This window comes from Pelobates fuscus, chromosome 6, assembly GCF_036172605.1.
Source record: "Pelobates fuscus isolate aPelFus1 chromosome 6, aPelFus1.pri, whole genome shotgun sequence".
Taxonomy (NCBI): Eukaryota; Metazoa; Chordata; class Amphibia; order Anura; family Pelobatidae; genus Pelobates; species Pelobates fuscus.
Genome location: NC_086322.1, coordinates 37,931,636 through 37,955,660, shown reverse-complemented (window position 1 = coordinate 37,955,660; position 24,025 = coordinate 37,931,636). Strand labels below are relative to the sequence as shown.

Here is a 24,025-nt window from a genome sequence, read left to right as displayed (position 1 = left end):
GCTTTCTTGGCTCTCTTTTGGGTTCCGGGCAATCACTTTTAAAATGCCCTTTAGCCTTGCAATTAAAGCAGAAACCATCCTCTGGTCTGGTGCCCCTGGGAACAGGGGTACTGCGTGATACCATAAGAGGAGCAGAGCTTGGCCTTCTGGGGATCTGGGCAGATTCTAGGCCCCTAGCAACTAAAAGCAGGGTATCCAGGGGAACAACCTTATATTCAGGGCGTGCAGCAATAATTCCCTTGCGTATAGAGTCTTTAACACCTTGGACAAACGCACCGGACAGCATTTGTGAATGAATCTTGTCAGTAAGATCAAACCCCAAATCTGTAAACATTTGATACAGTCTTGCATGAAACCTTTCCACTGATTCTCCTTTATCTTGTATAACATCAGTAAGGCCAGCAGCCTGATCTGCAAGTTTGTCCTTAGCCCATTCTCTTAATTGGGTGCAAAAGGTTACCCCGGAGGGGTAATCAACATCACTGGAAAGCAGATCTGTACTGAGGTGACGGGCCATGCTTGGCCAATATGCATCCCCTGCTTTAATAGCACAAATGCTGAGTAGATCACGCCATGCGGCGGAATAAGTCTTTTGAATTTGAACTATCCCTCGGTAAAAGGGCATAGGCTGCTTTTCTGGGTTAGGGAGTGATTTCATTAGAGCACAAGCTTGAGTGGGGTTGAACGCAACATACTTAGGAGGGGCCCGTTCTCCCCGACCCTTGTGGCCGAAGGGGTCATCGATAGAACGATGAGCTGAGGCTCCCGCAGCAACCTCCGATGAGACATGGGATACCCTGTCCTCCTCTTCGTCATCGAATTCTATGATATTGGCTCTCTTACGTGGTGCAGGGCCCGCGTGAGGTGAAAGGATCGGCGGATGGGAAAGAGCCCCAGATGCAGGGGTGGCTAGCGAGTCATAACCTGGGGACAGGTAGTCACCGGGGATTACCGGCTAAGGGCTGAACTGGGGGCCGCCATATTGGAGGCGGGAAAAGGAGTTGCATTAGGATTAAGGGAAGAAGTGGCGGCCATGTTTGATATGGGCACTTCCGGGGCAGACTGAGCCGGACTGGGCATGACCGGAACCTGGGGAGTGGCTTGGGGAAAGGGAGGGTAACCGGGGTAGGGCAGGGCCATGGGATATGGGAAGGGGTAGGGCCAGGCAGGGGAGGGCAGAAGAGTAGGGTGGGTAGGTACATTTAAGGAGGTAGGGTATTGGACTGGGGTGGAGCCAGTTATGGGAGGAGACAGGACGGGATTGGTAGGGATGGGTGCAGAAGGAGGAGTCAGAGCAAGGGAGGGAGGGGTAGTTAGTTGGGCAGATGCTGATGGGAGGGGATTAGCTACGGAGAGGGATTGCAGGGAGGAAATGGCAGATGAAATGTTAGGATTAGGCATGGAAGGTAGCGTGGGGATGGATGAGGATGATGGGACTGTTAGAGACGGGGAAGGGGTAAAGAAAGATCCATCAGAATTCAGGACCGGGCAGACAGGGGAGGTGATGGGATGGGATTCGGGAGGATTGGGAGTGGGGAACATGGTCAGCTGGCTATCACCTACTGCTGACTGAACCTTGGGGATAGACATCCCCTGGGCGCCATTTTGGGGCGCTGGCTGAGGGTAAACCCCAGCAACACAATTCTTATGGTACACAAACAATTTCACACCTTTGTGATTTATCTCTTCCTCAACCCAACCTTCTAACTGAATAGCCTTCGCTACTCTATACCATGCTTCAGCAGTCTTTAATAAATCATTATCTGTAAGCTTGCCTTTCATTTCTGCCAGTAGCTTGCGCCAACTTTCTGGTTGCAATCTTCCACATGTCGGTACAGCAATTTTACATACTTTTGCAATTTTTTCAACACCTTTAACCATCTCCTCACCCTCTCTGTTTTCTACCAAATCACATGCTAACCAGCCCTTACTGGGCTTACCTAAATCCTGTCCCATAGTCCCTTTACCCCTATACCAGCGTCCTAGATATAGAGAGAGAGAGGGAAAACTGAACAGGAACGTCTACAATGCTCGACTGCCACCCGAGAACCGTGGGACTTTCTCAGGTGCGTCTTCCCAAAACGTAGACTAGTCACTGAATCCGCCTACCCGGGGTGGTAGACACGGATTGGAGCGAGGTGAGAAGTGTGTGACCAATCACTTCTCTTTTAAGAGAAATGGGAGTGGATAGTATAATAATATAGAAAGTGTAGAAAAGATGAAAGGCAAGGAAAAAAAAAATCCTTAGAGACAGACACCGGAGTTCATGAGACTCCTATTAAACAAACAAGACAACAATACAGTTGAAATACAGTGCATGCATCACAGTTCAAATGAAATCAACAGTAATTCCTTTCCTTTACTCGTGTGCTTACTCCAAAGTCACCTCCCTCAATCCCGTAGTATCTTACTACCAACGGCCAAGGATAACAGCTAACACCGGTCCGAAATCCATATGCCTCCCTCGTCACAGCAGCCCACTAATAGTGTCTGCGCTACCCTCACCCTTGTAGTGCCCCTATAAAAACCCACTTTATAAGTCTCACTACTCCGTGGTGATGAAGACAGCAATGCCTGCCCGAATTCACACACCACAAAATAAAAGTTGGAATGGCTCCAGCTCAGCGCTCAAAGCTGGAGGGTACCACCACTCTGCAAGCAGAGTAACGTGCACAGAGAAGCTAGCTAGGCTATCAAAGTGACACAAGAAGGATCCTCAGGAAACTATGAGTCTACACAATCTCCACAGATCCAACACTCCTCTTTTTCCCTACAGCCCCAGCCACGAGGCTCCTAAAAGAGTTAAACAGGAAAAGATGACCCCCAGGAACACATCCACAGGTCAACCCCCCTTTTTCCCTACAACCACAGCACCGTGGTTCCTAAAAGGGGTAAAACAGGCAACAGAAGACCCAGGCAAATCCCCTCAGGTCCACCCCCCTTTATCCCAAAAGGGGTAAAATACAAACAGATAGACAGATATACTGAAGACCCAGGCAAGTCCCCTCAGGTCCACCCCCCTTTATCCCAAAAAGGGGAAAACAAGCAAACAGACACTCAGCCCGGGCACCTAAGCTAAAATAGGCCAATACAAACACACCCAGGCAACAGATAGACTAAAATGCAGGTAAACAAGTGAGTAACGAGACACCGGGCAAGATATTACCTGTCTTTGATGTCCTCCCGGGAAGCAGTCACAGACACGTGGACGGGTCAATCAAAGGGGCCGGAACATACCGGTGGCTCTGCAGAAGTCTCTACCGTGTACCTGGAGGTGATCAATCTCCTTTCCTTCCCCCCGGATTCCTCCGTCCACCCTTGTCTTCCTTAGGACGGCTCACTGGCCGGACATAGCCCGATGCCCCACGTTGGGCGCCAAGTTGTTATGGTACTTTTTAGCAGTAAACCAAAATGTTTAAATGTCTATCTGTTCCTGTCCAAATTAATAAAATTGAATTGCGTATATACGCTGAAGTAATTAAGTCTGACACACAAGGTTCAGGTTAAAATAACTTCGAGAAATTTATTGGCAAGTGATTAAAAAGCGGGCGCGCAGGCCCTTTTAAGAGGCCTTTTACGTCATCATTGATTATTAGAATATCAGCAAATAAACATCATTAATTGGATTAATTTTTAAGTGTCGGGATTAGTGTCCTCCTATCAATATTATTAATTGGCTCAAAAACTAAGTGGTTAGTCCCGTGCCCACCCACCAAGAGGTGGGATTGTTCTGGACACGGGTGGGGACAAGGGGGTCTTGAGCGTCATTTTACACGGTCGGTGATCTCAGGCCTCGTGGCCAGGTGCAAAGTCTCTTATGAATAGAACATTTCATTACTACTGTGTTCTCATGGCCTTCAAATTATACTATGTTGCAAGTTAAGGAAAAGTCAGCAATTCCTGTGTTAATCATGTCTTTATAGAAAATACAGTCTTTGTCTATTGTATTAGATGTGCTGGGAAATTCTGTCATGTAAGGTAGTTTTAAAATGAACAAGTTAGGTTATGAGGACAAAATGGAGGATTGAAGAAGTCAGGTTAGGAGGACAAAATGGAGGATTGTCACAGTATAAAGTTAAAATGGAGTTAGTGCAATAATTCAATACAAGTACAATAAAGATTTTTAATAATCCCACATCACTTGCATTCAACTAATTAGAAGTTAATTGAGAACACATGGACAGCGCAGGTTTGGGTGAAAACACAGAAGTTGCAGAACAAGCAACTTGCTCTAGTGGCGCAATCGGTTAGCGCGCGGTACTTATAAGGCAGTATCTGTTGAGCAATGCCGAGGTTGTGAGTTCAAGCCTCAATTAGAGCAGTTTTTGCATTTGCTTTTCATTGGTTTATCTGCAAGGTCCAGCACGTTGTCTCCAACCAGCTCTCAACGCCTCACCAGTCCAACAGGATGTAAATGGATTCTATTTTGTCCCTCTGTTTGCCCTTGTTTTTATTTACTCTTAAATTCATCGTACTATTTTTGTTAGGGATTGCCTTTTTTTTTAGTAGAAGTGTTATCTTGGGCAATTTTTGTCCAAGGGGCGGAGCTTAAGCAAAGTTCCACTTCGGTTGCTAAGCGGATTTACTGACAATCCATCAGTGAAAAGAATGCAACTAAAGGACAAACTGTATACACCACAGACAGAGGAGAACAAAATAGCTGTGCCCAAATATTGAGAGTCGGCGCAAGGGAGAAAACATGATAAATATCGATTGAGGCAAGTGGTAAGGTGGATAGTAGACGATACAAGGGGTATAAGGAAAAGAAAATTGAAAAGAAAAAAGTTGCATGTCGTACTTGTTTTGCCTTTGCAGCCCTCTTGTTCAATGGTTGGAACATTCCATTTTTATGACCTGAGTTTTCTTAAAATGTGCTGCCACCACGATGCGCATCTTTTTTCCGTTTACAAAAAAACGAAAACTAAAGAGTTTCACTATCTTAAAGAACCTTGCCTATTGGCTGCGTGACACTGTAGGTGCAAGAGAAATGATATTGTTACAGACACTGAGCTTATTGTGTGTGGATACTAAGACAAGCTTGTGTTTTTTTTTTTTTTTATTGTTAAAAGAAAGTTACACGTCAAGCCCCAGTGGCCTAATGGATAAGGCACTGGCCTCCTAAGCCAGGGATTGTGGGTTCAAGTCCCATCTGTGGTGCACCCGCGTGTTGAAGGTGCTTGAACTTGAGTATGGCACTCAAATTTAGCATCCCCCAAATGTAATATTTTATTCGCTGATGAGATTATGTGAGGTTTAATCATGGAGACAAGTAGTTGTGTAAACCTTACAGGGTTTTTCACTAAAGTGAAAACCATCAGGAATTTCAAGTGTATTTCAATTTAAAGGACCAAGTGGACAATTTTCTCCAAGTTACCTACGCCTTCAGTTCAGCTGCGTCGGCCTTGATTTTAAAATTCACTTTAAATTCTGGACAATTCTCAATTCAGTGAATATATCTGTACGATTATGAAATTGCCACATGAAACTTGCATTCAACTAATTAGAAGTTAATTGAGAACACATGGACAGCGCAGGTTTGGGTGAAAACACAGAAGTTGCAGCACAAGCAACATGCTCTAGTGGCGCAATCTGTTAGCGCGCGGTACTTATAAGGCAGTATCTGTTGAGCAATGCCGAGGTTGTGAGTTCAAGCCTCACCTAGAGCAGTTTTTGCATTTGCTTTTCATTGGTTTATCTGCAAGGTCCAGCACGTTGTCTCCAACCAGCTCTCAACGCCTCACCAGTCCAACAGGATGTAAATGGATTCTATTTTGTCCCTTGTTTTTATTTGCTCTTAAATTCATCGTACTATTTTTGTTAGGGATTGCCTTTTTTTTTAGTAGAAGTGTTATCTTGGGCAATTTTTGTCCAAGGGGCGGAGCTTAAGCAAAGTTCCACTTCGGTTGCTAAGCGGATTTACTGACAATCCATCAGTGAAAAGAATGCAACTAAAGGACAAACTGTATACACCACGGACAGAGGAGAACAAAATAGCTGTGCCCAAATATTGAGAGTCGGCGCAAGGGAGAAAACATGATAAATATAGATTGAGGCAAGTGGTAAGGTGGATAGTAGACGATACAAGGGGTATAAGGAAAAGAAAATTGAAAAGAAAAAAGTTGCATGTCGTACTTGTTTTGCCTTTGCAGCCCTCTTGTTCAATGGTTGGAATATTCCATTTTTATGACCTGAGTTTTCTTAAAATGTGCTGCCACCACGATGCGCATCTTTTTTCCATTTACAAACAAACGAAAACTAAAGAGTTTCACTATCTTAAAGACTTTTGGCTGCATGACACTGTAGGTGCAAGAGAAATGATAGTGTTACAGACACTGAGCTTATTGTGTGTGGATACTAAGACAAGCTTGTGTTTTTTTTTTGTTTTTTTTTTACTGTTAAAAGAAATTTACACGTTAATCCCCAGTGGCTTAATGGATAAGGCACTGGCCTCCTAAGCCAGGGATTGTGGGTTCAAGTCCCATCTGGGGTGCACCCGCGTGTTGAAGGTGGTTGAACTTGAGTATGGCACTCAAATTTAGCATCCCCCTATTGTAATATTTTATTCGCTGATGAGATTATGTGAGGTTTAATCATGGAGACAAGTAGTTGTGTAAACTTAACAAGGTTTTTCACTAAAGTGAAAATGATCAGGAATTTCAAGTGTATTTCAATTTAAAGGACCAAGTGGACAATTTTCTCCAAGTTACCTACGCCTTCAGTTCAGCTGCGTCGGCCTTGATTTTAAAATTCACTTTAAATTCTGGACAATTCTCAATTCAGTGAATATATCTGTACGATTATGAAATTGCCACATGAAACTTGCATTCAACTAATTAGAAGTTAATTGAGAACACATGGACAGCGCAGGTTTGGGTGAAAACACAGAAGTTGCAGAACAAGCAACTTGCTCTAGTGGCGCAATCGGTTAGCGCGCGGTACTTACAAGGCAGTATCTGTTGAGCAATGCCGAGGTTGTGAGTTCAAGCCTCACCTAGAGCAGTTTTTGCATTTGCTTTTCATTGGTTCATCTGCAAGGTCCAGCACGTTGTCTCCAACCAGCTCTCAACGCTTCACCAGTCCAACAGGATGTAAATGGGTTCTATTTTGTCCCTCTGTTTGCCCTTGTTTTTATTTGCTCTTAAATTCATCGTACTATTTTTGTTAGGGATTGCCTTTTTTTTTAGTAGAAGTGTTATCTTGGGCATTTTTTGTCCAAGGGGCGGAGCTTAAGCAAAGTTCCACTTCGGTTGCTAAGCGGATTTACTGACAATCCATCAGTGAAAAGAATGCAACTAAAGGACAAACTGTATACACCACAGACAGAGGAGAACAAAATAGCTGTGCCCAAATATTGAGAGTCGGCGCAAGGGAGAAAACATGATAAATATAGATTGAGGCAAGTGGTAAGGTGGATAGTAGACGATACAAGGGGTATAAGGAAAAGAAAATTGAAAAGAAAAAAGTTGCATGTCGTACTTGTTTTGCCTTTGCAGCCCTCTTGTTCAATGGTTGGAACATTCCATTTTTATGACCTGAGTTTTCTTAAAATGTGCTGCCACCACGATGCGCATCTTTTTTCCGTTTACAAACAAACGAAAACTAAAGAGTTTCACTATCTTAAAGACTTTTGGCTGCATGACACTGTAGGTGCAAGAGAAATGGTATTGTTACAGACACTGAGCTTATTGTGTGTGGATACTAAGACAAGCTTGTGTTTTTTTTGTTTTTTTTTACTGTTAAAAGAAAGTTACACGTCAAGCCCCAGTGGCCTAATGGATAAGGCACTGGCCTCCTAAGCCAGGGATTGTGGGTTCAAGTCCCATCTGGGGTGCACCCGTGTGTTGAAGGTGCTTGAACTTGAGTATGGCACTCAAATTTAGCATCCCCCAAATGTAATATTTTATTCGCTGATGAGATTATGTGAGGTTTAATCATGGAGACAAGTAGTTGTGTAAACCTTACAGGGTTTTTCACTAAAGTGAAAATGATCAGGAATTTCAAGTGTATTTCAATTTAAAGGACCAAGTGGACAATTTTCTCCAAGTTACCTACGCCTTCAGTTCAGCTGTGTCGGCCTTGATTTTAAAATTCACTTTAAATTCTGGACAATTCTCAATTCAGTGAATATATCTGTACGATTATGAAATTGCCACATGAAACTTGCATTCAACTAATTAGAAGTTAATTGAGAACACATGGACAGCGCAGGTTTGGGTGAAAACACAGAAGTTGCAGAACAAGCAACTTGCTCTAGTGGCGCAATCGGTTAGCGCGCGGTACTTATAAGGCAGTATCTGTTGAGCAATGCCGAGGTTGTGAGTTCAAGCCTCACCTAGAGCAGTTTTTGCATTTGCTTTTCATTGGTTTATCTGCAAGGTCCAGCACGTTGTCTCCAACCAGCTCTCAACGCCTCACCAGTCCAACAGGATGTAAATGGATTCTATTTTGTCCCTCTGTTTGCCCTTGTTTTTATTTGCTCTTAAATTCATCGTACTATTTTTGTTAGGGATTGCCTTTTTTTTTAGTAGAAGTGTTATCTTGGGCATTTTTTGTCCAAGGGGCGGAGCTTAAGCAAAGTTCCATTTCGGTTGCTAAGCGGATTTACTGACAATCCATCAGTGAAAAGAATGCAACTAAAGGACAAACTGTATACACCACAGACAGAGGAGAACAAAATAGCTGTGCCCAAATATTGAGAGTCGGCGCAAGGGAGAAAACATGATACATATAGATTGAGGCAAGTGGTAAGGTGGATAGTAGACGATACAAGGGGTATAAGGAAAAGAAAATTGAAAAGAAAAAAGTTGCATGTCGTACTTGTTTTGCCTTTGCAGCCCTCTTGTTCAATGGTTGGAACATTCCATTTTTATGACCTGAGTTTTCTTAAAATGTGCTGCCACCACGATGCGCATCTTTTTTCCGTTTACAAACAAACGAAAACTAAAGAGTTTCACTATCTTAAAGACTTTTGGCTGCATGACACGGTAGGTGCAAGAGAAATGATATTGTTACAGACACTGAGCTTATTGTGTGTGGATACTAAGACAAGCTTGTGTTTTTTTTTACTGTTAAAAGAAAGTTACACGTCAAGCCCCAGTGGCCTAATGGATAAGGCACTGGCCTCCTAAGCCAGGGATTGTGGGTTCAAGTCCCATCTGGGGTGCACCCGTGTGTTGAAGGTGCTTGAACTTGAGTATGGCACTCAAATTTAGCATCCCCCAAATGTAATATTTTATTCGCTGATGAGATTATGTGAGGTTTAATCATGGAGACAAGTAGTTGTGTAAACCTTACAGGGTTTTTCACTAAAGTGAAAATGATCAGGAATTTCAAGTGTATTTCAATTTAAAGGACCAAGTGGACAATTTTCTCCAAGTTACCTACGCCTTCAGTTCAGCTGTGTCGGCCTTGATTTTAAAATTCACTTTAAATTCTGGACAATTCTCAATTCAGTGAATATATCTGTACGATTATGAAATTGCCACATGAAACTTGCATTCAACTAATTAGAAGTTAATTGAGAACACATGGACAGCGCAGGTTTGGGTGAAAACACAGAAGTTGCAGAACAAGCAACTTGCTCTAGTGGTGCAATCGGTTAGCGCGCGGTACTTATAAGGCAGTATCTGTTGAGCAATGCCGAGGTTGTGAGTTCAAGCCTCACCTAGAGCAGTTTTTGCATTTGCTTTTCATTGGTTTATCTGCAAGGTCCAGCACGTTGTCTCCAACCAGCTCTCAACGCCTCACCAGTCCAACAGGATGTAAATGGATTCTATTTTGTCCCTCTGTTTGCCCTTGTTTTTATTTGCTCTTAAATTCATCGTACTATTTTTGTTAGGGATTGCCTTTTTTTTTAGTAGAAGTGTTATCTTGGGCATTTTTTGTCCAAGGGGCGGAGCTTAAGCAAAGTTCCATTTCGGTTGCTAAGCGGATTTACTGACAATCCATCAGTGAAAAGAATGCAACTAAAGGACAAACTGTATACACCACAGACAGAGGAGAACAAAATAGCTGTGCCCAAATATTGAGAGTCGGCGCAAGGGAGAAAACATGATACATATAGATTGAGGCAAGTGGTAAGGTGGATAGTAGACGATACAAGGGGTATAAGGAAAAGAAAATTGAAAAGAAAAAAGTTGCATGTCGTACTTGTTTTGCCTTTGCAGCCCTCTTGTTCAATGGTTGGAACATTCCATTTTTATGACCTGAGTTTTCTTAAAATGTGCTGCCACCACGATGCGCATCTTTTTTCCGTTTACAAACAAACGAAAACTAAAGAGTTTCACTATCTTAAAGACTTTTGGCTGCATGACACTGTAGGTGCAAGAGAAATGATATTGTTACAGACACTGAGCTTATTGTGTGTGGATACTAAGACAAGCTTGTGTTTTTTTTTACTGTTAAAAGAAAGTTACACGTCAAGCCCCAGTGGCCTAATGGATAAGGCACTGGCCTCCTAAGCCAGGGATTGTGGGTTCAAGTCTCATCTGGGGTGCACCCGCGTGTTGAAGGTGCTTGAACTTGAGTATGGCACTCAAATTTAGCATCCCCCAAATGTAATATTTTATTCGCTGATGAGATTATGTGAGGTTTAATCATGGAGACAAGTAGTTGTGTAAACCTTACAGGGTTTTTCACTAAAGTGAAAATGATCAGGAATTTCAAGTGTATTTCAATTTAAAGGACCAAGTGGACAATTTTCTCCAAGTTACCTACGCCTTCAGTTCAGCTGTGTCGGCCTTGATTTTAAAATTCACTTTAAATTCTGGACAATTCTCAATTCAGTGAATATATCTGTACGATTATGAAATTGCCACATGAAACTTGCATTCAACTAATTAGAAGTTAATTGAGAACACATGGACAGCGCAGGTTTGGGTGAAAACACAGAAGTTGCAGAACAAGCAACTTGCTCTAGTGGCGCAATCGGTTAGCGCGCGGTACTTATAAGGCAGTATCTGTTGAGCAATGCCGAGGTTGTGAGTTCAAGCCTCACCTAGAGCAGTTTTTGCATTTGCTTTTCATTGGTTCATCTGCAAGGTCCAGCACGTTGTCTCCAACCAGCTCTCAACGCTTCACCAGTCCAACAGGATGTAAATGGGTTCTATTTTGTCCCTCTGTTTGCCCTTGTTTTTATTTGCTCTTAAATTCATCGTACTATTTTTGTTAGGGATTGCCTTTTTTTTTAGTAGAAGTGTTATCTTGGGCATTTTTTGTCCAAGGGGCGGAGCTTAAGCAAAGTTCCACTTCGGTTGCTAAGCGGATTTACTGACAATCCATCAGTGAAAAGAATGCAACTAAAGGACAAACTGTATACACCACAGACAGAGGAGAACAAAATAGCTGTGCCCAAATATTGAGAGTCGGCGCAAGGGAGAAAACATGATAAATATAGATTGAGGCAAGTGGTAAGGTGGATAGTAGACGATACAAGGGGTATAAGGAAAAGAAAATTGAAAAGAAAAAAGTTGCATGTCGTACTTGTTTTGCCTTTGCAGCCCTCTTGTTCAATGGTTGGAACATTCCATTTTTATGACCTGAGTTTTCTTAAAATGTGCTGCCACCACGATGCGCATCTTTTTTCCGTTTACAAACAAACGAAAACTAAAGAGTTTCACTATCTTAAAGACTTTTGGCTGCATGACACTGTAGGTGCAAGAGAAATGATATTGTTACAGACACTGAGCTTATTGTGTGTGGATACTAAGACAAGCTTGTGTTTTTTTTTTTTTTTTTTTTACTGTTAAAAGAAAATTGCACGTCAAGCCCCAGTGGCCTAATGGATAAGGCACTGGCCTCCTAAGCCAGGGATTGTGGGTTCAAGTCTCATCTGGGGTGCACCCGCGTGTTGAAGGTGCTTGAACTTGAGTATGGCACTCAAATTTAGCATCCCCCAAATGTAATATTTTATTCGCTGATGAGATTATGTGAGGTTTAATCATGGAGACAAGTAGTTGTGTAAACCTTACAGGGTTTTTCACTAAAGTGAAAATGATCAGGAATTTCAAGTGTATTTCAATTTAAAGGACCAAGTGGACAATTTTCTCCAAGTTACCTACGCCTTCAGTTCAGCTGTGTCGGCCTTGATTTTAAAATTCACTTTAAATTCTGGACAATTCTCAATTCAGTGAATATATCTGTACGATTATGAAATTGCCACATGAAACTTGCATTCAACTAATTAGAAGGTAATTGAGAACACATGGACAGCGCAGGTTTGGGTGAAAACACAGAAGTTGCAGAACAAGCAACTTGCTCTAGTGGCGCAATCGGTTAGCGCGCGGTACTTATAAGGCAGTATCTGTTGAGAAATGCCGAGGTTGTGAGTTCAAGCCTCACCTAGAGCAGTTTTTGCATTTGCTTTTCATTGGTTTATCTGCAAGGTCCAGCACGTTGTCTCCAACCAGCTCTCAACGCCTCACCAGTCCAACAGGATGTAAATGGATTCTATTTTGTCCCTCTGTTTGCCCTTGTTTTTATTTGCTCTTAAATTCATCGTACTATTTTTGTTAGGGATTGCCTTTTTTTTTAGTAGAAGTGTTATCTTGGGCAATTTTTGTCCAAGGGGCGGAGCTTAAGCAAAGTTCCACTTCGGTTGCTAAGCGGATTTACTGACAATCCATCAGTGAAAAGAATGCAACTAAAGGACAAACTGTATACACCACAGACAGAGGAGAACAAAATAGCTGTGCCCAAATATTGAGAGTCGGCGCAAGGGAGAAAACATGATAAATATAGATTGAGGCAAGTGGTAAGGTGGATAGTAGACGATACAAGGGGTATAAGGAAAAGAAAATTGAAAAGAAAAAAGTTGCATGTCGTACTTGTTTTGCCTTTGCAGCCCTCTTGTTCAATGGTTGGAACATTCCATTTTTATGACCTGAGTTTTCTTAAAATGTGCTGCCACCACGATGCGCAGCTTTTTTCCGTTTACAAACAAACGAAAACTAAAGAGTTTCACTATCTTAAAGACTTTTGGCTGCATGACACTGTAGGTGCAAGAGAAATGATATTGTTACAGACACTGGGCTTATTGTGTGTGGATACTAAGACAAGCTTGTGTTTTTTTTTACTGTTAAAAGAAAGTTACACGTCAAGCCCCAGTGGCCTAATGGATAAGGCACTGGCCTCCTAAGCCAGGGATTGTGGGTTCAAGTCCCATCTGGGGTGCACCCGCGTGTTGAAGGTGCTTGAACTTGAGTATGGCACTCAAATTTAGCATCCCCCAAATGTAATATTTTATTCGCTGATGAGATTATGTGAGGTTTAATCATGGAGACAAGTAGTTGTGTAAACCTTACAGGGTTTTTCACTAAAGTGAAAATGATCAGGAATTTCAAGTGTATTTCAATTTAAAGGACCAAGTGGACAATTTTCTCCAAGTTACCTACGCCTTCAGTTCAGCTGCGTCGGCCTTGATTTTAAAATTCACTTTAAATTCTGGACAATTCTCAATTCAGTGAATATATCTGTACGATTATGAAATTGCCACATGAAACTTGCATTCAACTAATTAGAAGTTAATTGAGAACACATGGACAGCGCAGGTTTGGGTGAAAACACAGAAGTTGCAGAACAAGCAACTTGCTCTAGTGGCGCAATCGGTTAGCGCGCGGTACTTATAAGGTAGTATCTGTTGAGCAATGCCGAGGTTGTGAGTTCAAGCCTCACCTAGAGCAGTTTTTGCATTTGCTTTTCATTGGTTTATCTGCAACGTCCAGCACGTTGTCTCCAACCAGCTCTCAACGCCTCACCAGTCCAACCGGATGTAAATGGATTCTATTTTGTCCCTCTGTTTGCCCTTGTTTTTATTTGCTCTTAAATTCATCGTACTATTTTTGTTAGGGATTGCCTTTTTTTTTAGTAGAAGTGTTATCTTTTGTCCAAGGGGCGGAGCTTAAGCAAAGTTCCACTTCGGTTGCTAAGCGGATTTACTGACAATCCATCAGTGAAAAGAATGCAACTAAAGGACAAACTGTATACACCACAGACAGAGGAGAACAAAATAGCTGTGCCCAAATATTGAGAGTCGGCGCAAGGGAGAAAACATGATAAATATAGATTGAGGCAAGTGGTAAGGTGGATAGTAGACGATACAAGGGGTATAAGGAAAAGAAAATTGAAAAGAAAAAAGTTGCATGTCGTACTTGTTTTGCCTTTGCAGCCCTCTTGTTCAATGGTTGGAACATTCCATTTTTATGACCTGAGTTTTCTTAAAATGTGCTGCCACCACGATGCGCATCTTTTTTCCCTTTACAAACAAACGAAAACTAAAGAGTTTCACTATCTTAAAGACTTTTGGCTGCATGACACTGTAGGTGCAAGAGAAATGGTATTGTTACAGACACTGAGCTTATTGTGTGTGGATACTAAGACAAGCTTGTGTTTTTTTTTTTTTTTTTACTGTTAAAAGAAAGTTACACGTCAAGCCCCAGTGGCCTAATGGATAAGGCACTGGCCTCCTAAGCCAGGGATTGTGGGTTCAAGTCCCATCTGGGGTGCACCCGCGTGTTGAAGGTGCTTGAACTTGAGTATGGCACTCAAATTTAGCATCCCCCAAATGTAATATTTTATTCGCTGATGAGATTATGTGAGGTTTAATCATGGAGACAAGTAGTTGTGTAAACCTTACAGGGTTTTTCACTAAAGTGAAAATGATCAGGAATTTCAAGTGTATTTCAATTTAAAGGACCAAGTGGACAATTTTCTCCAAGTTACCTACGCCTTCAGTTCAGCTGCGTCGGCCTTGATTTTAAAATTCACTTTAAATTCTGGACAATTCTCAATTCAGTGAATATATCTGTACGATTATGAAATTGCCACATGAAACTTGCATTCAACTAATTAGAAGTTAATTGAGAACACATGGACAGCGCAGGTTTGGGTGAAAACACAGAAGTTGCAGAACAAGCAACTTGCTCTAGTGGCGCAATCGGTTAGCGCGCGGTACTTATAAGGCAGTATCTGTTGAGCAATGCCGAGGTTGTGAGTTCAAGCCTCACCTAGAGCAGTTTTTGCATTTGCTTTTCATTGGTTTATCTGCAAGGTCCAGCACGTTGTCTCCAACCAGCTCTCAACGCCTCACCAGTCCAACAGGATGTAAATGGATTCTATTTTGTCCCTCTGTTTGCCCTTGTTTTTATTTGCTCTTAAATTCATCGTACAATTTTTGTTAGGGATTGCCTTTTTTTTTAGTAGAAGTGTTATCTTGGGCAATTTTTGTCCAAGGGGCGGAGCTTAAGCAAAGTTCCACTTCGGTTGCTAAGCGGATTTACTGACAATCCATCAGTGAAAAGAATGCAACTAAAGGACAAACTGTATACACCACAGACAGAGGAGAACAAAATAGCTGTGCCCAAATATTGAGAGTCGGCGCAAGGGAGAAAACATGATAAATATAGATTGAGGCAAGTGGTAAGGTGGATAGTAGACAATACAAGGGGTATAAGGAAAAGAAAATTGAAAAGAAAAAAGTTGCATGTCGTACTTGTTTTGCCTTTGCAGCCCTCTTGTTCAATGGTTGGAACATTCCATTTTTATGACCTGAGTTTTCTTAAAATGTGCTGCCACCACGATGCGCATCTTTTTTCCGTTTACAAACAAACGAAAACTAAAGAGATTCACTATCTTAAAGACTTTTAGCTGCATGACACTGTAGGTGCAAGAGAAATGATATTGTTACAGACACTGGGCTTATTGTGTGTGGATACTAAGACAAGCTTGTGTTTTTTTTTACTGTTAAAAGAAAGTTACACGTCAAGCCCCAGTGGCCTAATGGATAAGGCACTGGCCTCCTAAGCCAGGGATTGTGGGTTCAAGTCCCATCTGGGGTGCACCCGCGTGTTGAAGGTGCTTGAACTTGAGTATGGCACTCAAATTTAGCATCCCCCAAATGTAATATTTTATTCGCTGATGAGATTATGTGAGGTTTAATCATGGAGACAAGTAGTTGTGTAAACCTTACAGGGTTTTTCACTAAAGTGAAAATGATCAGGAATTTCAAGTGTATTTCAATTTAAAGGACCAAGTGGACAATTTTCTCCAAGTTACCTACGCCTTCAGTTCAGCTGCGTCGGCCTTGATTTTAAAATTCACTTTAAATTCTGGACAATTCTCAATTCAGTGAATATATCTGTACGATTATGAAATTGCCACATGAAACTTGCATTCAACTAATTAGAAGGTAATTGAGAACACATGGACAGCGCAGGTTTGGGTGAAAACACAGAAGTTGCAGAACAAGCAACTTGCTCTAGTGGCGCAATCGGTTAGCGCGCGGTACTTATAAGGCAGTATCTGTTGAGAAATGCCGAGGTTGTGAGTTCAAGCCTCACCTAGAGCAGTTTTTGCATTTGCTTTTCATTGGTTTATCTGCAAGGTCCAGCACGTTGTCTCCAACCAGCTCTCAACGCCTCACCAGTCCAACAGGATGTAAATGGATTCTATTTTGTCCCTCTGTTTGCCCTTGTTTTTATTTGCTCTTAAATTCATCGTACTATTTTTGTTAGGGATTGCCTTTTTTTTTAGTAGAAGTGTTATCTTGGGCAATTTTTGTCCAAGGGGCGGAGCTTAAGCAAAGTTCCACTTCGGTTGCTAAGCGGATTTACTGACAATCCATCAGTGAAAAGAATGCAACTAAAGGACAAACTGTATACACCACAGACAGAGGAGAACAAAATAGCTGTGCCCAAATATTGAGAGTCGGCGCAAGGGAGAAAACATGATAAATATAGATTGAGGCAAGTGGATAGTAGACGATACAAGGGGTATAAGGAAAAGAAAATTGAAAAGAAAAAAGTTGCATGTCGTACTTGTTTTGCCTTTGCAGCCCTCTTGTTCAATGGTTGGAACATTCCATTTTTATGACCTGAGTTTTCTTAAAATGTGCTGCCACCACGATGCGCATCTTTTTTCCGTTTAGAAACAAACGAAAACTAAAGAGTTTCACTATCTTAAAGACTTTTGGCTGCATGACACTGTAGGTGCAAGAGAAATGATATTGTTACAGACACTGAGCTTATTGTGTGTGGATACTAAGACAAGCTTGTGTTTTTTTTTTTTTTTTTACTGTTAAAAGAAAGTTACACGTCAAGCCCCAGTGGCCTAATGGATAAGGCACTGGACTCCTAAGCCAGGGATTGTGGGTTCAAGTCCCATCTGGGGTGCACCCGCGTGTTGAAAGGTGCTTGAACTTGAGTATGGCACTCAAATTTAGCATCCCCCAAATGTAATATTTTATTCGCTGATGAGATTATGTGAGGTTTAATCATGGAGACAAGTAGTTGTGTAAACCTAACAGGGTTTTTCACTAAAGTGAAAATGATCAGGAATTTCAAGTGTATTTCAATTTAAAGGACCAAGTGGACAACTTGCTCTAGTGGCGCAATCGGTTAGCGCGCGGTACTTATAAGGCAGTATCTGTTGAGCAATGCCGAGGTTGTGAGTTCAAGCCTCACCTAGAGCAGTTTTTGCATTTGCTTTTCATTGGTTTATCTGCAAGGTCCAGCACGTTGTCTCCAACCAGCTCTCAACGCCTCACCAGTCCAACAGGATGTAAATGGATTCTATTTTGTCCCTCTGTTTGCCCTTGTTTTTATTTGCTCTTAAATTCATCGTACTATTTTTGTTAGGGATTGCCTTTTTTTTTAGTAGAAGTGTTATCTTGGGCAATTTTTGTCCAAGGGGCGGAGCTTAAGCAAAGTTCCACTTCGGTTGCTAAGCGGATTTACTGACAATCCATCAGTGAAAAGAATGCAACTAAAGGACAAACTGTATACACCACAGACAGAGGAGAACAAAATAGCTGTGCCCAAATATTGAGAGTCGGCGCAAGGGAGAAAACATGATAAATATAGATTGAGGCAAGTGGTAAGGTGGATAGTAGACGATACAAGGGGTATAAGGAAAAGAAAATTGAAAAGAAAAAAGTTGCATGTCGTACTTGTTTTGCCTTTGCAGCCCTCTTGTTCAATGGTTGGAACATTCCATTTTTATGACCTGAGTTTTCTTAAAATGTGCTGCCACCACGATGCGCAGCTTTTTTCCGTTTACAAACAAACGAAAACTAAAGAGTTTCACTATCTTAAAGACTTTTGGCTGCATGACACTGTAGGTGCAAGAGAAATGATATTGTTACAGACACTGAGCTTATTGTGTGTGGATACTAAGACAAGCTTGTGTTTTTTTTTTTTTTTTTACTGTTAAAAGAAAGTTACACGTCAAGCCCCAGTGGCCTAATGGATAAGGCACTGGCCTCCTAAGCCAGGGATTGTGGGTTCAAGTCCCATCTGGGGTGCACCCGCGTGTTGAAGGTGCTTGAACTTGAGTATGGCACTCAAATTTAGCATCCCCCAAATGTAATATTTTATTCGCTGATGAGATTATGTGAGGTTTAATCATGGAGACAAGTAGTTGTGTAAACCTAACAGGGTTTTTCACTAAAGTGAAAATGATCAGGAATTTCAAGTGTATTTCAATTTAAAGGACCAAGTGGACAATTTTCTCCAAGTTACCTACGCCTTCAGTTCAGCTGCGTCGGCCTTGATTTTAAAATTCACTTTAAATTCTGGACAATTCTCAATTCAGTGAATATATCTGTACGATTATGAAATTGCCACATGAAACTTGCATTCAACTAATTAGAAGTTAATTGAGAACACATGGACAGCGCAGGTTTGGGTGAAAACACAGAAGTTGCAGAACAAGCAACTTGCTCTAGTGGCGCAATCGGTTAGCGCGCGGTACTTATAAGGCAGTATCTGTTGAGCAATGCCGAGGTTGTGAGTTCAAGCCTCACCTAGAGCAGTTTTTGCATTTGCTTTTCATTGGTTTATCTGCAAGGTCCAGCACGTTGTCTCCAACCAGCTCTCAACGCCTCACCAGTCCAACAGGATGTAAATGGATTCTATTTTGTCCCTCTGTTTGCCCTTGTTTTTATTTGCTCTTAAATTCATCGTACTATTTTTGTTAGGGATTGCCTTTTTTTTAGTAGAAGTGTTATCTTGGGCAATTTTTGTCCAAGGGGCGGAGCTTAAGCAAATTTCCACTTCGGTTGCTAAGCGGATTTACTGACAATCCATCAGTGAAAAGAATGCAACTAAAGGACAAACTGTATACACCACAGACAGAGGAGAACAAAATAGCTGTGCCCAAATATTGAGAGTCGGCGCAAGGGAGAAAACATGATAAATATAGATTGAGGCAAGTGGTAAGGTGGATAGTAGACGATACAAGGGGTATAAGGAAAAGAAAATTGAAAAGAAAAAAGTTGCATGTCGTACTTGTTTTGCCTTTGCAGCCCTCTTGTTCAATGGTTGGAACATTCCATTTTTATGACCTGAGTTTTCTTAAAATGTGCTGCCACCACGATGCGCATCTTTTTTCCGTTTACAAACAAACGAAAACTAAAGAGTTTCACTATCTTAAAGACTTTTGGCTGCATGACACTGTAGGTGCAAGAGAAATGATATTGTTACAGACACTGAGCTTATTGTGTGTGGATACTAAGACAAGCTTGTGTTTTTTTTACTGTTAAAAGAAAGTTACACGTCAAGCCCCAGTGGCCTAATGGATGAGGCACTGGCCTCCTAAGCCAGGGATTGTGGGTTCAAGTCCCATCTGGGGTGCACCCGCGTGTTGAAGGTGCTTGAACTTGAGTATGGCACTCAAATTTAGCATCCCCCAAATGTAATATTTTATTCGCTGATGAGATTATGTGAGGTTTAATCATGGAGACAAGTAGTTGTGTAAACCTTACAGGGTTTTTCACTAAAGTGAAAATGATCAGGAATTTCAAGTGTATTTCAATTTAAAGGACCAAGTGGACAATTTTCTCCAAGTTACCTACGCCTTCAGTTCAGCTGCGTCGGCCTTGATTTTAAAATTCACTTTAAATTCTGGACAATTCTCAATTCAGTGAATATATCTGTACGATTATGAAATTGCCACATGAAACTTGCATTCAACTAATTAGAAGTTAATTGAGAACACATGGACAGCGCAGGTTTGGGTGAAAACACAGAAGTTGCAGAACAAGCAACTTGCTCTAGTGGTGCAATCGGTTAGCGCGCGGTACTTATAAGGCAGTATCTGTTGAGCAATGCCGAGGTTGTGAGTTCAAGCCTCACCTAGAGCAGTTTTTGCATTTGCTTTTCATTGGTTTATCTGCAAGGTCCAGCACGTTGTCTCCAACCAGCTATCAACGCCTCACCAGTCCAACAGGATGTAAATGGATTCTATTTTGTCCCTCTGTTTGCCCTTGTTTTAATTTGCTCTTAAATTCATCGTACTATTTTTGTTAGGGATTGCCTTTTTTTTAGTAGAAGTGTTATCTTGGGCAATTTTTGTCCAAGGGGCGGAGCTTAAGCAAAGTTCCACTTCAGTTGCTAAGCGGATTTACTGACAATCCATCAGTGAAAAGAATGCAACTAAAGGACAAACTGTATACACCACAGACAGAGGAGAACAAAATAGCTGTGCCCAAATATTGAGAGTCGGCGCAATGGAGAAAACATGATAAATATAGATTGAGGCAAGTGGTAAGGTGGATAGTAGACGATACAAGGGGTATAAGGAAAAGAAAATTGAAAAGAAAAAAGTTGCATGTCGTACTTGTTTTGCCTTTGCAGCCCTCTTGTTCAATGGTTGGAACATTCCATTTTTATGACCTGAGTTTTCTTAAAATGTGCTGCCACCACGATGCGCATCTTTTTTCCGTTTACAAACAAACGAAAACTAAAGAGTTTCACTATCTTAAAGACTTTTGGCTGCATGACACTGTAGGTGCAAGAGAAATGATATTGTTACAGACACTGAGCTTATTGTGTGTGGATACTAAGACAAGCTTGTGTTTTTTTTACTGTTAAAAGAAAGTTACACGTCAAGCCCCAGTGGCCTAATGGATGAGGCACTGGCCTCCTAAGCCAGGGATTGTGGGTTCAAGTCCCATCTGGGGTGCACCCGCGTGTTGAAGGTGCTTGAACTTGAGTATGGCACTCAAATTTAGCATCCCCCAAATGTAATATTTTATTCGCTGATGAGATTATGTGAGGTTTAATCATGGAGACAAGTAGTTGTGTAAACCTTACAGGGTTTTTCACTAAAGTGAAAATGATCAGGAATTTCAAGTGTATTTCAATTTAAAGGACCAAGTGGACAATTTTCTCCAAGTTACCTACGCTTTCAGTTCAGCTGCGTCGGCCTTGATTTTAAAATTCACTTTAAATTCTGGACAATTCTCAATTCAGTGAATATATCTGTACGATTATGAAATTGCCACATGAAACTTGCATTCAACTAATTAGAAGTTAATTGAGAACACATGGACAGCGCAGGTTTGGGTGAAAACACAGAAGTTGCAGAACAAGCAACTTGCTCTAGTGGCGCAATCGGTTAGCGCGCGGTACTTATAAGGCAGTATCTGTTGAGCAATGCCGAGGTTGTGAGTTCAAGCCTCACCTAGAGCAGTTTTTGCATTTGCTTTTCATTGGTTTATCTGCAAGGTCCAGCACGTTGTCTCCAACCAGCTATCAACGCCTCACCAGTCCAACAGGATGTAAATGGATTCTATTTTGTCCCTCTGTTTGCCCTTGTTTTAATTTGCTCTTAAATTCATCGTACTATTTTTGTTAGGGATTGCCTTTTTTTTAGTAGAAGTGTTATCTTGGGCAATTTTTGTCCAAGGGGCGGAGCTTAAGCAAAGTTCCACTTCAGTTGCTAAGCGGATTTACTGACAATCCATCAGTGAAAAGAATGCAACTAAAGGACAAACTGTATACACCACAGACAGAGGAGAACAAAATAGCTGTGCCCAAATATTGAGAGTCGGCGCAATGGAGAAAACATGATAAATATAGATTGAGGCAAGTGGTAAGGTGGATAGTAGACGATACAAGGGGTATAAGGAAAAGAAAATTGAAAAGAAAAAAGTTGCATGTCGTACTTGTTTTGCCTTTGCAGCCCTCTTGTTCAATGGTTGGAACATTCCATTTTTATGACCTGAGTTTTCTTAAAATGTGCTGCCACCACGATGCGCATCTTTTTTCCGTTTACAAACAAACGAAAACTAAAGAGTTTCACTATCTTAAAGACTTTGGCTGCATGACACTGTAGGTGCAAGAGAAATGATATTGTTACAGACACTGAGCTTATTGTGTGCGGATACTAAGACAAGCTTGTGTTTTTTTTACTGTTAAAAGAAAGTTACACGTCAAGCCCCAGTGGCCTAATGGATAAGGCACTGGCCTCCTAAGCCAGGGATTGTGGGTTCAAGTCCCATCTGGGGTGCACCCGCGTGTTGAAGGTGCTTGAACTTGAGTATGGCACTCAAATTTAGCATCCCCCAAATGTAATATTTTATTCGCTGATGAGATTATGTGAGGTTTAATCATGGTGACAAGTAGTTGTGTAAACCTTACAGGGTTTTTCACTAAAGTGAAAATGATCAGGAATTTCAAGTGTATTTCAATTTAAAGGACCAAGTGGACAATTTTCTCCAAGTTACCTACGCCTTCAGTTCAGCTGCGTCGGCCTTGATTTTAAAATTCACTTTAAATTCTGGACAATTCTCAATTCAGTGAATATATCTGTACGATTATGAAATTGCCACATGAAACTTGCATTCAACTAATTAGAAGTTAACTGAGAACACATGGACAGCGCAGGTTTGGGTGAAAACACAGAAGTTGCAGAACAAGCAACTTGCTCTAGTGGCGCAATCGGTTAGCGTGCGGTACTTATAAGGCAGTATCTGTTGAGCAATGCCGAGGTTGTGAGTTCAAGCCTCACCTAGAGCAGTTTTTGCATTTGCTTTTCATTGGTTTATCTGCAAGGTCCAGCACGTTGTCTCCAACCAGCTCTCAACGCCTCACCAGTCCAACAGGATGTAAATGGATTCTATTTTGTCCCTCTGTTTGCCCTTGTTTTTATTTGCTCTTAAATTCATCGTACTATTTTTGTTAGGGATTGCCTTTTTTTTTAGTAGAAGTGTTATCTTGGGCAATTTTTGTCCAAGGGGCGGAGCTTAAGCAAATTTCCACTTCGGTTGCTAAGCGGATTTACTGACAATCCATCAGTGAAAAGAATGCAACTAAAGGACAAACTGTATACACCACAGACAGAGGAGAACAAAATAGCTGTGCCCAAATATTGAGAGTCGGCGCAAGGGAGAAAACATGATAAATATAGATTGAGGCAAGTGGTAAGGTGGATAGTAGACGATACAAGGGGTATAAGGAAAAGAAAATTGAAAAGAAAAAAGTTGCATGTCGTACTTGTTTTGCCTTTGCAGCCCTCTTGTTCAATGGTTGGAACATTCCATTTTTATGACCTGAGTTTTCTTAAAATGTGCTGCCACCACGATGCGCAGCTTTTTTCCGTTTACAAACAAACGAAAACTAAAGAGTTTCACTATCTTAAAGACTTTTGGCTGCATGACACTGTAGGTGCAAGAGAAATGATATTGTTACAGACACTGAGCTTATTGTGTGTGGATACTAAGACAAGCTTGTGTTTTTTTTTTTTTTTTTACTGTTAAAAGAAAGTTACACGTCAAGCCCCAGTGGCCTAATGGATAAGGCACTGGCCTCCTAAGCCAGGGATTGTGGGTTCAAGTCCCATCTGGGGTGCACCCGCGTGTTGAAGGTGCTTGAACTTGAGTATGGCACTCAAATTTAGCATCCCCCAAATGTAATATTTTATTCGCTGATGAGATTATGTGAGGTTTAATCATGGAGACAAGTAGTTGTGTAAACCTAACAGGGTTTTTCACTAAAGTGAAAATGATCAGGAATTTCAAGTGTATTTCAATTTAAAGGACCAAGTGGACAATTTTCTCCAAGTTACCTACGCCTTCAGTTCAGCTGCGTCGGCCTTGATTTTAAAATTCACTTTAAATTCTGGACAATTCTCAATTCAGTGAATATATCTGTACGATTATGAAATTGCCACATGAAACTTGCATTCAACTAATTAGAAGTTAATTGAGAACACATGGACAGCGCAGGTTTGGGTGAAAACACAGAAGTTG

At 41.4% G+C, this 24,025-nt stretch overlaps 30 non-coding genes across 30 annotated transcripts; all 30 read left to right on the top strand.

The window, feature by feature from the left end:
- The first annotated feature begins 4,228 nt into the window (after positions 1-4,228).
- Positions 4,229-4,321, top strand: TRNAI-UAU (transfer RNA isoleucine (anticodon UAU)). The gene is given in 2 exon segments: positions 4,229-4,266; positions 4,286-4,321. It is a non-coding gene; the product is annotated as a tRNA-Ile (tRNA).
- Positions 4,322-5,084: 763 nt separating this feature from the next.
- Positions 5,085-5,157, top strand: TRNAR-CCU (transfer RNA arginine (anticodon CCU)). The gene has a single exon. It is a non-coding gene; the product is annotated as a tRNA-Arg (tRNA).
- A 416-nt stretch (positions 5,158-5,573) lies between these two features.
- On the top strand, positions 5,574-5,666 carry TRNAI-UAU (transfer RNA isoleucine (anticodon UAU)). The gene is given in 2 exon segments: positions 5,574-5,611; positions 5,631-5,666. It is a non-coding gene; the product is annotated as a tRNA-Ile (tRNA).
- A 751-nt stretch (positions 5,667-6,417) lies between these two features.
- Positions 6,418-6,490, top strand: TRNAR-CCU (transfer RNA arginine (anticodon CCU)). Its single transcript has one exon. It is a non-coding gene; the product is annotated as a tRNA-Arg (tRNA).
- Positions 6,491-6,906: 416 nt separating this feature from the next.
- On the top strand, positions 6,907-6,999 carry TRNAV-UAC (transfer RNA valine (anticodon UAC)). The gene is given in 2 exon segments: positions 6,907-6,944; positions 6,964-6,999. It is a non-coding gene; the product is annotated as a tRNA-Val (tRNA).
- Positions 7,000-7,758: 759 nt separating this feature from the next.
- TRNAR-CCU (transfer RNA arginine (anticodon CCU)) lies at positions 7,759-7,831 on the top strand. The gene has a single exon. It is a non-coding gene; the product is annotated as a tRNA-Arg (tRNA).
- Positions 7,832-8,247: 416 nt separating this feature from the next.
- On the top strand, positions 8,248-8,340 carry TRNAI-UAU (transfer RNA isoleucine (anticodon UAU)). The gene is given in 2 exon segments: positions 8,248-8,285; positions 8,305-8,340. It is a non-coding gene; the product is annotated as a tRNA-Ile (tRNA).
- A 750-nt stretch (positions 8,341-9,090) lies between these two features.
- Positions 9,091-9,163, top strand: TRNAR-CCU (transfer RNA arginine (anticodon CCU)). Its single transcript has one exon. It is a non-coding gene; the product is annotated as a tRNA-Arg (tRNA).
- Positions 9,164-9,579: 416 nt separating this feature from the next.
- On the top strand, positions 9,580-9,672 carry TRNAI-UAU (transfer RNA isoleucine (anticodon UAU)). Its single transcript is given in 2 exon segments — positions 9,580-9,617; positions 9,637-9,672. It is a non-coding gene; the product is annotated as a tRNA-Ile (tRNA).
- A 750-nt stretch (positions 9,673-10,422) lies between these two features.
- On the top strand, positions 10,423-10,495 carry TRNAR-CCU (transfer RNA arginine (anticodon CCU)). The gene has a single exon. It is a non-coding gene; the product is annotated as a tRNA-Arg (tRNA).
- A 416-nt stretch (positions 10,496-10,911) lies between these two features.
- Positions 10,912-11,004, top strand: TRNAI-UAU (transfer RNA isoleucine (anticodon UAU)). Its single transcript is given in 2 exon segments — positions 10,912-10,949; positions 10,969-11,004. It is a non-coding gene; the product is annotated as a tRNA-Ile (tRNA).
- Positions 11,005-11,765: 761 nt separating this feature from the next.
- On the top strand, positions 11,766-11,838 carry TRNAR-CCU (transfer RNA arginine (anticodon CCU)). Its single transcript has one exon. It is a non-coding gene; the product is annotated as a tRNA-Arg (tRNA).
- Positions 11,839-12,254: 416 nt separating this feature from the next.
- TRNAI-UAU (transfer RNA isoleucine (anticodon UAU)) lies at positions 12,255-12,347 on the top strand. The gene is given in 2 exon segments: positions 12,255-12,292; positions 12,312-12,347. It is a non-coding gene; the product is annotated as a tRNA-Ile (tRNA).
- A 750-nt stretch (positions 12,348-13,097) lies between these two features.
- Positions 13,098-13,170, top strand: TRNAR-CCU (transfer RNA arginine (anticodon CCU)). Its single transcript has one exon. It is a non-coding gene; the product is annotated as a tRNA-Arg (tRNA).
- A 416-nt stretch (positions 13,171-13,586) lies between these two features.
- TRNAI-UAU (transfer RNA isoleucine (anticodon UAU)) lies at positions 13,587-13,679 on the top strand. Its single transcript is given in 2 exon segments — positions 13,587-13,624; positions 13,644-13,679. It is a non-coding gene; the product is annotated as a tRNA-Ile (tRNA).
- A 749-nt stretch (positions 13,680-14,428) lies between these two features.
- Positions 14,429-14,501, top strand: TRNAR-CCU (transfer RNA arginine (anticodon CCU)). Its single transcript has one exon. It is a non-coding gene; the product is annotated as a tRNA-Arg (tRNA).
- A 416-nt stretch (positions 14,502-14,917) lies between these two features.
- Positions 14,918-15,010, top strand: TRNAI-UAU (transfer RNA isoleucine (anticodon UAU)). The gene is given in 2 exon segments: positions 14,918-14,955; positions 14,975-15,010. It is a non-coding gene; the product is annotated as a tRNA-Ile (tRNA).
- A 750-nt stretch (positions 15,011-15,760) lies between these two features.
- TRNAR-CCU (transfer RNA arginine (anticodon CCU)) lies at positions 15,761-15,833 on the top strand. Its single transcript has one exon. It is a non-coding gene; the product is annotated as a tRNA-Arg (tRNA).
- A 416-nt stretch (positions 15,834-16,249) lies between these two features.
- On the top strand, positions 16,250-16,342 carry TRNAI-UAU (transfer RNA isoleucine (anticodon UAU)). The gene is given in 2 exon segments: positions 16,250-16,287; positions 16,307-16,342. It is a non-coding gene; the product is annotated as a tRNA-Ile (tRNA).
- A 750-nt stretch (positions 16,343-17,092) lies between these two features.
- On the top strand, positions 17,093-17,165 carry TRNAR-CCU (transfer RNA arginine (anticodon CCU)). The gene has a single exon. It is a non-coding gene; the product is annotated as a tRNA-Arg (tRNA).
- A 206-nt stretch (positions 17,166-17,371) lies between these two features.
- Positions 17,372-17,464, top strand: TRNAI-UAU (transfer RNA isoleucine (anticodon UAU)). Its single transcript is given in 2 exon segments — positions 17,372-17,409; positions 17,429-17,464. It is a non-coding gene; the product is annotated as a tRNA-Ile (tRNA).
- Positions 17,465-18,222: 758 nt separating this feature from the next.
- On the top strand, positions 18,223-18,295 carry TRNAR-CCU (transfer RNA arginine (anticodon CCU)). The gene has a single exon. It is a non-coding gene; the product is annotated as a tRNA-Arg (tRNA).
- Positions 18,296-18,711: 416 nt separating this feature from the next.
- On the top strand, positions 18,712-18,804 carry TRNAI-UAU (transfer RNA isoleucine (anticodon UAU)). Its single transcript is given in 2 exon segments — positions 18,712-18,749; positions 18,769-18,804. It is a non-coding gene; the product is annotated as a tRNA-Ile (tRNA).
- Positions 18,805-19,552: 748 nt separating this feature from the next.
- On the top strand, positions 19,553-19,625 carry TRNAR-CCU (transfer RNA arginine (anticodon CCU)). The gene has a single exon. It is a non-coding gene; the product is annotated as a tRNA-Arg (tRNA).
- A 416-nt stretch (positions 19,626-20,041) lies between these two features.
- Positions 20,042-20,134, top strand: TRNAI-UAU (transfer RNA isoleucine (anticodon UAU)). The gene is given in 2 exon segments: positions 20,042-20,079; positions 20,099-20,134. It is a non-coding gene; the product is annotated as a tRNA-Ile (tRNA).
- Positions 20,135-20,882: 748 nt separating this feature from the next.
- Positions 20,883-20,955, top strand: TRNAR-CCU (transfer RNA arginine (anticodon CCU)). The gene has a single exon. It is a non-coding gene; the product is annotated as a tRNA-Arg (tRNA).
- Positions 20,956-21,371: 416 nt separating this feature from the next.
- On the top strand, positions 21,372-21,464 carry TRNAI-UAU (transfer RNA isoleucine (anticodon UAU)). The gene is given in 2 exon segments: positions 21,372-21,409; positions 21,429-21,464. It is a non-coding gene; the product is annotated as a tRNA-Ile (tRNA).
- A 747-nt stretch (positions 21,465-22,211) lies between these two features.
- Positions 22,212-22,284, top strand: TRNAR-CCU (transfer RNA arginine (anticodon CCU)). Its single transcript has one exon. It is a non-coding gene; the product is annotated as a tRNA-Arg (tRNA).
- A 416-nt stretch (positions 22,285-22,700) lies between these two features.
- On the top strand, positions 22,701-22,793 carry TRNAI-UAU (transfer RNA isoleucine (anticodon UAU)). The gene is given in 2 exon segments: positions 22,701-22,738; positions 22,758-22,793. It is a non-coding gene; the product is annotated as a tRNA-Ile (tRNA).
- A 758-nt stretch (positions 22,794-23,551) lies between these two features.
- Positions 23,552-23,624, top strand: TRNAR-CCU (transfer RNA arginine (anticodon CCU)). The gene has a single exon. It is a non-coding gene; the product is annotated as a tRNA-Arg (tRNA).
- Positions 23,625-24,025: the final 401 nt, after the last annotated feature.